Consider the following 9705-nt stretch of genomic DNA (forward strand, 5'->3'; position numbering starts at 1 on the left):
AGTATAAACTGAATGGTTTAGTCTACAAACGGCAGTCCTTCTACCATCCCATCAGAGACAGAGTGATGTAGGCCTACACTATCCTCTTAACAAAGTCTCAAATCTACTCAATCACAGTCGAGTGACAGCCTATGCCGCCTCTTGCACAGCATTTGGCAGTTTGGTTTGTAGGCGACTCTTTAACCTGTCAGAGTATAAACTGAATGGTTTAGTCTACAAACGGCAGTCCTTCTACCATCCCATCAGAGACAGAGTGATGTAGGCCTACACTATCCTCTTAACAAAGTCTCAAATACAAACATCTTGTCAAAAGATGGCAGAGGCAGTAAGCCACACTTGCAGGCCTACTGCCTAGACCTGTAATGTATGTGTAATTACAGCCAGCATATTCTTCAATCTTACAGTCTGAAAATGTAAATGGTGGCTTACTTATTTCTCACTTATTTCTCTCTATTTGGAATTTGTCTACATGTCTATTTTTCACCCCGTGTCTACTGTTCTGGAATAGCCTAAGAGGACAACTAACCTTTGACTGCATTTGACACATGATAGAAAAATGAGCTCTGCTCTGCTCAAAAATACTCTAACTATAACTCAAACTAAAAGTGCATTCACAAATTCCTCTAACCTCGATTCCACCCACGTGTCTCGTGTAAGTTTCCATTTGAACAGCGTTCTTTTTTTCCTCTCCTCACTCTTACGAAGCCCGTCGAACTGCCACTCTTACCCAGTTCTCTAATTTTATTTTCCCTTTTGAAAAAAAAAAAAGTCTCGCGATAGGCGCTCACTTGCACCGCCGCCATATTGTGTGACAGTATTTTGATTCGTATCTGTTGGCAGCAAGAAAGGAAAAGAGAAAATAAGGGGGGAGACGAGGGGGAAAAGAAGAAGAGCTGTCAAAAGAATTCCCGAGTCTCTGAAACAGCGGAGGGCTGCGGCGTATTATCCCCCCTAGTTCGCCGTTTCAAACTGAGTAGGCCAGGGTGCTAGAATCCCTTCTTGAAGTTCCTCCTCTTCGCTTTTCCGTCAGCACCCCGGCCCAGTGGAGTTTCGGTGGCTGTGTGTCGGGTGTTGAAGGTGGCCCGGGGAGCGGCGGCGGAGACGGTAAGCGAATGCCTCAGAAGAGGCCTAGAAGTGTCTGGAATCATTTGACTGTTGCTGAACTTTTCCAAAAGTTTTATTACGAATATTACCTGTTTGTTGCGTTTGCGAATAATGTTGTAAAAGCGCCTGAGCTACCGTCTCCGAAATGTCGAAAACTTTCTTATGAAGTTGGCTATTCAGGTGTGAGTTTTTTCTCCTTCTGCAAGTGGTATCGATGATATTGTTGAATAGTGCACACTGTTTACTCCGTTTAAGAAACTCAATTTCTTACTTTCGCTCATTGAAATAGTTTGTTTGCACATCAGCGCGGTATCCCGTGTTTTGTGGGTTGTGCGGGATATTTTTAAAAGTTTGTGCATAGCCTGAACTGTGAATAGCCTTAGCTGTCTTGGCTATGTGAAAAGTGCTGCTAACTTAGGCTACACATACCCTATATGAACTGTAGCACTCCAGTTGTTGGATATGGAGGTTATTGCTCGAAATATAAGTTATCTTGGCATATGTTTAGTATTTTTAAACGTTATAAAATAACTCTACGAGTTCGCTAACAAAGTAAGCCAATAGTCGACACTGATTTGGTTACTGTATCATTTTCTTTCGCCGACCTATACTTCCGAAGTGTAACAATTTTGTGACGTTTATAACCTGGTAGTAACTCGTCGAAGGCAGTCCGCATTCAAACTAGGCTAGTTCAATAAGTAGTTCTTATTAAAAAAAGATAGCCTACTGCCATATGACATGGAAAAACAGTGAAGTTTCACCACAATTCCACGAAAGTTTTACACTACATCGATTTATTTTGTCATTAGAAGTTAGAAACTAGTCTGTTTGTCAGAGCCAACTGGGCTACTGTAAGCAACTACTGTGAACCTTAAGTTGAAAATGGTAGATTGTAACATGTTAAATTGTTTCGTGTTTGTTTGTTTGCTTACGTATGCTAGATGCTTGACTAACACGGTCAGTCACACAAGGAACACATCTCATGAGTAACTGACATGGACCATTGCTCAGCATATGTAAAGTGTCATATGTCTTCAGCCCAGGTAAATAGGCCATTGTAGGCTACTTGTTGATTGCAGCGTTGAATGAAGCACTGGACTGTGTCAATTCAGTTAGTTGTTATAACGTGCCACAAATAATCTGTTGTATTCAGAATCTGTATTACCTCTGCATTATAGTAGAAGAGATCCTGAACAGAAGTTTGCTCTATTTTAAGATAAATTCAATGTTCTTATATTGATGCAATGTCATGTAATCAATTTATTGTAGGCTACTAGGCACACAATAATTTATCATATTGCAATGTAGCTAGAGGATGCTTTGTGTGCACCATAACCTTTTTAAGATTTTGAGTTACATTTGTGTTTCTGCTATTCACAAGTTGTGATTCCATCATGTGGATAGTCGATGCATTGACAGTTTGCTCACATGGGACCTTGTTACAAGCAAATGTCAACAGAACAGTAATGTGATAGCTCACTGCTCACATAAACCTTGTTGTCAGGCATGTGTTTCAAGAACCTGAGAAAATATATTAATGTTCTCCACAGGCAAGCTAGTAGACCAGTGGACGTCTCGAAAATTGTTAGGATATTTGTTTTGTTTGGTGTTTGAGTGAGCGAATCTATCTCGGAAAGCTGGGATAGGTCACGCACACGGCAAACCCACGATAAGTGTAAGGGTATCGGGCATTAGCAGCTTGTGCCTATCACGCTCGGGAGTCAACATTGCACTTCCTGACCAACGAGCCGTCATGGCCAACTGTTTATAGGTGCAGGACCCTAAGTGAAACCATGTGTGTGTGGCACTCAAGTCGGCAAACATGTGGATGCACTGTGGAGGCCTGCTCATTTGCCACCACTGTGAGTGGGGTTGAGGAGTGAGGACTAAATGTGTGTGTGTGTGTGTGTGTGTGTGTGTGTGTGTGTGTGTGAATTTAATTGTGTGTGTTTGTGTCTGATGTATATGTGTGTTCCGAGTGGTTGGTTGAGTTCTAGGAGATCTACCAATAGTAGTATGGCTTAATAGTACCGCTCTTGTACGGGTTCTTTTATGCTTTAATGCTGGTTAATAAAAAGATTGGTGAGCATAAAAATGTCTTTCCCAGACTGTCATTGCAATTTTTTCTCTGCTCTGTTTCATGATGAGGAGGTTATCCCATATGCTGGGTCAAACTGTAAGTTAGTTTGGAAGCGATTTGCTTGAATTAGCAATTGGATGGGGGTGGATCTTGCAAGCTTGCAGATTTTTTGGCTTTCTGTCTGTAGTGTTTTTTCCTGAGATGTTCCATTTTTTTGCAAACACTGCTAAGGGAACAAGGTAGATTTCTGTGGACTGTGTGGAGTATTGTGTTTGGTTAAGTTGTTTTTTGACTTGCAACTTAAAGCAAAGTTTTTGTTCCTCTTGTGTCCCTAAACACTGATGTGAGGGGAGACTCAAAATATTATGGTTAATTATTGCCAAGCCTTAAATCCTAGGACCCTTGAGTAACCTGTGTTTAAGTTTATCATTTACAAAGCCGCTGTTGTTTTTGTGAGTGTTTTGATGTTTTTGGCACAAGCATTTTTGGCATGGAGCATCAATGCTAGTTGTTTTGTGTCAATAGCAAATTCTGTTGACTGTTCAGTTTGTGCAACAAAGTTACTTTGAATTCTGTGACATTTTTTTCAAAGGGAAGGTAATGTATAGTTTTTTACTGTCATTTGTCTGTTGTGTGTCAGAATAGCTGACTCCCTCGCTGTGTCTGCTAGTATCTATGACTGTGCACTGACAAATAGACTTGGATGTTATTGGCCCTGCATAATTGCAACAATATTTGCTTGGTCAGTTATTAGCCAAAACTTTCTACCAAAAGCCGACGCGCTTCGGTTGCATCAAGTGTGTATCCTGTGGTAAAGAGGGAGAGGTCCTCCCCTCCCCCCAGCCCTCGACTCTGGGCCTGTCAGGAAGTGAGGTTCTTCTTTGACCCCCTCCACCTCACAAGCACCACCCCTCCCCTTCCAAGTTCTTCCACCATCACTCCATCGCAAACCCCCCCCCCCCCTTTTTCTTTCTTCTATATTTTCACGTGGAATCCAGAGTTCCACATGGGCTAGCTTCCAGGTCAGGGGTGACTGTGCATATGCACCACCCGTGACACTGCTGCACAGGGTCTTGCTGGAAGGGGGGAGTGCAGTTGTGAAGGGTCTAGCAGGGAGAGGCTCTCCCAACGCCTCTGAAATGGAAAAGATGAGGAGACGAACGCAGAGTTGTCAGGGGGGCACGCTGCCACTCGGCCATGTATGGCCTCGTCTGTATCTGATCCAGCCTGGTGGTACCCTGATGGTGGATCTTCAGCCTTCACAGGTTGTTGTTCCCAATATGAGGACGACACTGACATAAAACAAAAAACAAAACAAACACAGAAAGCAGAACAACTGGATGGGCTCGTTATTGTTTTTTAAAACACTTGTTCCCGTAATATGGCTTTTTGACCGTTCCCATTGTTTGTATACTATAGACAAGTAATGGAGTGGAATATGCTTTTTTCCTGTGAAGGACCCAGCCCTGTAAATACACAACACCTCTTCCTCAGATGTTTTAATGAAATCCACATTGCAATTTGACTTTTCCATGTGAAGGGGTTGTTGTTTTGTGGGCCATCCTGAAATGTATTGGCCCCGATATCTTTTCTCTCACTTAGGTTGAAAATTGGATAGGCTTTTGTTTTTGGCAGCATCTATATTGAAAGTTGTTGTACAACGGATTCTATGAGAGTAAAGAATAATTCAGGTGATTTTTTCGAAAAAATGAAAGGAACATGTTCAGTGCTCATTCATTGTAAATGAGCCACAAAAAAGTTTTGGAAGTGAAGGATGTTTTCCATTAAAAAAAACATTGAATGTAGGCTAATTTATTTATGCTAACTTTGTCTGTGTGTTTGGGTGGTATTCAGTGGTCAACAGTGATCTTCATTCTGTGATCACCTGTCAGTTCTACAATTATATGCAGTTACCTATCGGGCGAGTGATGGCATCGAAGGTGATGTTTTTTTTGCCGTAATAGGTTTGCTTCGCTTTGCTTCACTTATAGCATGTTACACAACATACAGTTTGCAAGCAATCAACATTATTTGCGCCTCAGGCTGGAATGCTGAACCCCATTCAGTTTTTGAATTCCCAAATATATATCTATATCCCAAATATATATATTTTATCAAAGATATATATAAACAACTGTACTGTTGAAACCATGAAATCTGGTTAACTCCAACCAAGCGAAAAATCAAAACATTTACAGATAATCAGCTTTCCTTTCTATGTCTCCCTCAGTTCTCTCTCTCTCTCTTACTCTCTCTCTGCCTCTATCCCTCTCTCTGCCTCTCTCTCTCCCTCTCTCTGCCTCTCTCTCCCTCTCTCTGCCTCTCTCTTTCCCTCTCTCCCTCTCTCTGCCTCTCTCTCTCCCTCTCTCCCTCTCTCTGCCTCTCTCTCTGCCTCTCTCTCTCTCTTTGTCTCTCTCCCTTTCCCTGCTGATCCGTCTTCTTGCCTTTGGAGAGCAAAAACTGTTTCTGTCATCAGCAGCTCTGGCAATGGTCCATGTGTGTGCCTGGGCACAGAAACGAGGCCTCTGGTTCCTTGTTAGCAGAACCGACCCGATGCTCCTCCCCACCCAGACTCAGCCATGTACAACTACCCCATTGAGTTCCAATCCAAATCTGTGGAGGTCTTTTTTTCTTTTCTTCTGTTCTAGCCTGTTCCCAGAGCTCCTAAGTGGAGGACCAAAGGTCGCCTGCCCCAAGCCCCCGAAGCCACTAGAGGAAGCATGCGGCGATGGTGGCAAAGGCCAGCTAATTGGGCAAAGCAGTAGGTGGGTGCCAGCTCTACAGGGGCGCCCATGCGAACTGGTCATTAGTTTTAGCCCAGATCTGCTACAGCCATAAGGTCCCATGCTGGGTGACCAGCTTGAGAGAAAATCATGTCTGGACAGTCAAGCAGTTGAGTAAGCATTTGTAACAGTGACCAGTTTTATGACAAGTCATAACACATAATGATATTGAGGCATGTAATAGTTACGATATTTGGTTTAAACCAAAAGCTAAGTGAAATGGTTGCTTTCCAAAGACGCAGATGAACGTTTGCTCTGTGAGAGTACATGTGGTCTTGACCGCACCACCCCAGCCCCCCCGAGGCCTCTCGGATGTTCCCTTTGAACCCGCTGCTCTGTTGTTTCTCCCTCCAGTGTGGGTTTATTTTTCTCCCATTTGCTGTTGGATCACAATCCGGTGAATGTTGTCCCAGGGTGACATTGGGAATCATAACGTTTAGTGTTGCGTTTCGCGTGGATGAATCACAGATCCACCCCATTGTCGCTCGTGATGAAATATGTGCTGTCCACTTGTGGCATTTCACCCCCCCCCTTTTTTTATTGTTGTTGTCTTTTAATATTTACTTAAAATTTACATAGATGGTACTTCTTGTTTAGGCTGCACCAAATCAAAGAGGAGAGTATTAAACTCTTGCTGGATGCTATGCCACTGTTAACTCTTTGGGACACACTACACTCTACTTTGCTGCATTTTTTAGTAAATGTAAGCTAATGTGATCTTGAACATAGTGTGTCTGATGTTGAAGAGGTATGGCATCCAGTTTCCTGATGTTGATGTAGCTTTTCATGCAACTGAGTGTTCTGTCTTCCCTTCTGACAAGGATAATGTTACAGTTTTCTGTGCTTTTTTGCCCCAGGAAGAACAGGTCAGCACCAGTATTCTCTGAGTGACTGCGTAACTTAGCCCCTTCTCCTGTCATCATTGTCACTCGTGTTTTATTTCCTCAGGAACCAGTGGCAAGTTGTAGTCATTCAGCACTCATACCAACCTGTCATGCCCGTCACGATCGCAGACAGGGTGGGTTTGACATCTACGTGTACACTGATTCTGATAGTGGTGCCGATCCCATTCAACTCATTCAGCCTATTGCAAGTGGAAAAAGGTTGAATGATAATGAATCATCCAAAACACAGTTGTAGTTTGCATAAAATAGTCCCTGTCATTGATGCATCATCAATGTAACACTATTAACATGGTTACTACTAGATAGACATAACGCTCTGCTTAGTGACTGAGGCCCCTATTTTGCACCCTGGCGCATGGCGTAAAACTCGTTTTTCGTAAAGGCTATGTTAGGTTTTTAGTAAAGCATGGTTTAGTGGAATGACTAACATACGGTCTCGCAAGCAGACTCCTTCAAATGCGCCGTTGACTGTCAAAATGCCGATGCATTCTTTGACGTTGCGCTTCACACTGTTAAAGGGAATGACAGATGTCATTCTCATTGGTTTAAATGATGTTACGCCCCAAACACACCCATGACTGATTAAGAAGCCTAGGAACACCTTGTTGCGCCATGCGCTTGACGTTTGGTAACGAAACCACTCCCAATGTGGACTGGACATCCTACTAAATTTGAATAAGCTTTTGACTAGTGATGATGCGCTTTAGACTGTCATGATAGGGCCCTAACACTCAATTATAACAATGGGTGATTAAAGAAATTCATATTATAAGCAATGACAGCTTATATTGCCCTGTGAAAGAATCTGTCCCTTTAAATACATCAAAGTAGCAGTCATTCTGATGATGAATAAGGTTCTAGGCAATTACCCTCTCACCTATAATCAGTCGAAATATATTGTCAAAAATCCCATCAATCAGTTTTTATGAGGTTTCCGCCTTTAATAAAGAAGGAAATGGTGGTACGATAGACAGGCATTCGCATGCTCACACTCTAGCCACCATTGTTCAGCAGAAAGGAACCAGTACAATGGGTCTTGAGAAGGAAAAGAACTGGATATTTGTGCCCTGGTTGGCAGAAAGCAGAAGTATTCACACAGTGAAATGAATGGGAGCTATTCTCCGTGAGTGTCTGGGTCAGACGTGAATGAAGGGCTGACGATGACAGAAGTCGGAACTCGAGTGTTTTTACTGTCACAACCCTGCAGCCTGGGATTTGGGAAATGGGTAGCTGTCTTGCAAGCCAGACTTCTGACTTTCTGCATAAAGTCTGCTCCTCATTGCTATGTGACATGGCCAAGGGCCGCCTACTTTGAGAGGAAGAGTCCTGCTGACTGACATACATGGTTATCATGCGCAGGCGGCTGCTTTTGAGCGACTTTGAGGCGCAGCCAAGTCTGACATGAAATCTGAAATGCAAGGGATTAGGGTTGTCTTGATTGCTCTTTCTGTGTAACTTTTTGTGCAATTGTGAAGTGCTTAACTGGGAATCAAAACAGAAGTTTTTTTAGGTTAATGGACATTCCATGGAAATACCTCGAGACAACTTTGATTGATACTGAGGACGGCGCAGAGAATGCAGTTTAAAAGAGCCGGACAGCTGGGACCATCTTTGCTTGCAGCTAGAGTCCCACTTTCCACTCCACGCTGAAGACAGATCATCTGAGGTTGCGACTAGGGAAATTGTGTGTGTGTGTGTGTGTGTGTGTGTGTGTGTGAGTGTGTGTGTGTGAGTGTGTGTGAGGGGGAGGGAGGTGGGTACACTCTCTCTGGCAGGATGTTTGTCACACACCCTCACTCATTCAGCTCACACACACACACACACACACACACACACACACACACCACTCAGTCAGACTCTCACTTCCTCTGAACCGGGAGGGATCGCTCTGGTGATAACCACCTCACTTTCGCTGCAGATAATTTGCCGGTCCACTTCCTTTCCAAGTCACTTTACAAAGAGCAGGAAGTCCCATGACCAACAGCGAGTGCTTCGCATACATCTGGAAGCACGGTTAGCGGAGGCGGCTCCATGCGTTCGTTTTTCAAGGTAGTTTACATTTTTCTCCTTCCTCACTTTTGGAACAAGGTCATTTGGGAGAACTGGTGCCAGACAGTTGTAGCGTGGCATTAAAAAAATCTGTGCTATTCTCTGATGGGAATTCTCTGAGACGTGGCAACCCTGCCTCATGTCGGACAAAAGAATCTGTCATCAGCAGTAAAACTTGGCCTCGCCATCGCCAGTGGGACTCTTTGAAGTCCTGCGGTGCTTTCCTGCGCTGGGCAGGTCTCGCACAATAGTCAACGCCACTGGGATCGTCTCCACAGGGTCTCCGTTGTCAGACCACAGCAGAGGCTGTAGGGGAGATGTGGCTTTCCAGTGTCAGCATTGTCGCTCTCTGTCTAGAGGAACAGGATCCGACCAGAGACACAGAGACGGAGACAGACAAACTGACTCTGCGTTCATTGTGTTTGTATGTTTGTCTGTGTATGTGTGTGTGTGTGTGTGTGTGTATTTGTGTGTGTGGCTCAGAGAGAGGATGAGAAAAAACATGTGGTCCCTACTGGTGTTTTTACCAATGGTAGCGTAGCGGAGTCTCTGTAAAGACTGGTGCAGGCTGGGTAAAGGAGTGGTGCAGGCTGGGTAAAGGAGTGGTGGTGGTGGTGCAGGCTGGGTAAAGGAGTGGTGCACGCTGGGTAAAGGAGTGGTGCAGGCTGGGTAAAGGAGTGGTGCACGCTGGGTAAAGGAGTGGTGCAGGCTGGGTAAAGCAGTGGTGGTTGTGGTGCAGGCTGGGTAAAGGAGTGGTGCAGGCTGGGTAAAGCAGTGGTGGTTG

General features: G+C 44.1%; 1 protein-coding gene across 1 annotated transcript in view; it reads left to right on the forward strand.

Moving 5' to 3' along the window:
* The first annotated feature begins 800 nt into the window (after positions 1-800).
* tab2 (TGF-beta activated kinase 1 (MAP3K7) binding protein 2) overlaps positions 801-9705 on the forward strand; it is a 55705-nt gene continuing 46800 nt past the window's right edge. Inside the window, exon 1 of the mRNA XM_048251213.1 lies at positions 801-1104. The gene's annotated coding sequence lies outside the window, so the exon portion shown is untranslated. The remainder of the gene's footprint in view (positions 1105-9705) is intronic.

This window comes from Alosa alosa, chromosome 8, assembly GCF_017589495.1.
Source record: "Alosa alosa isolate M-15738 ecotype Scorff River chromosome 8, AALO_Geno_1.1, whole genome shotgun sequence".
Lineage (NCBI taxonomy): Eukaryota > Metazoa > Chordata > Actinopteri > Clupeiformes > Clupeidae > Alosa > Alosa alosa.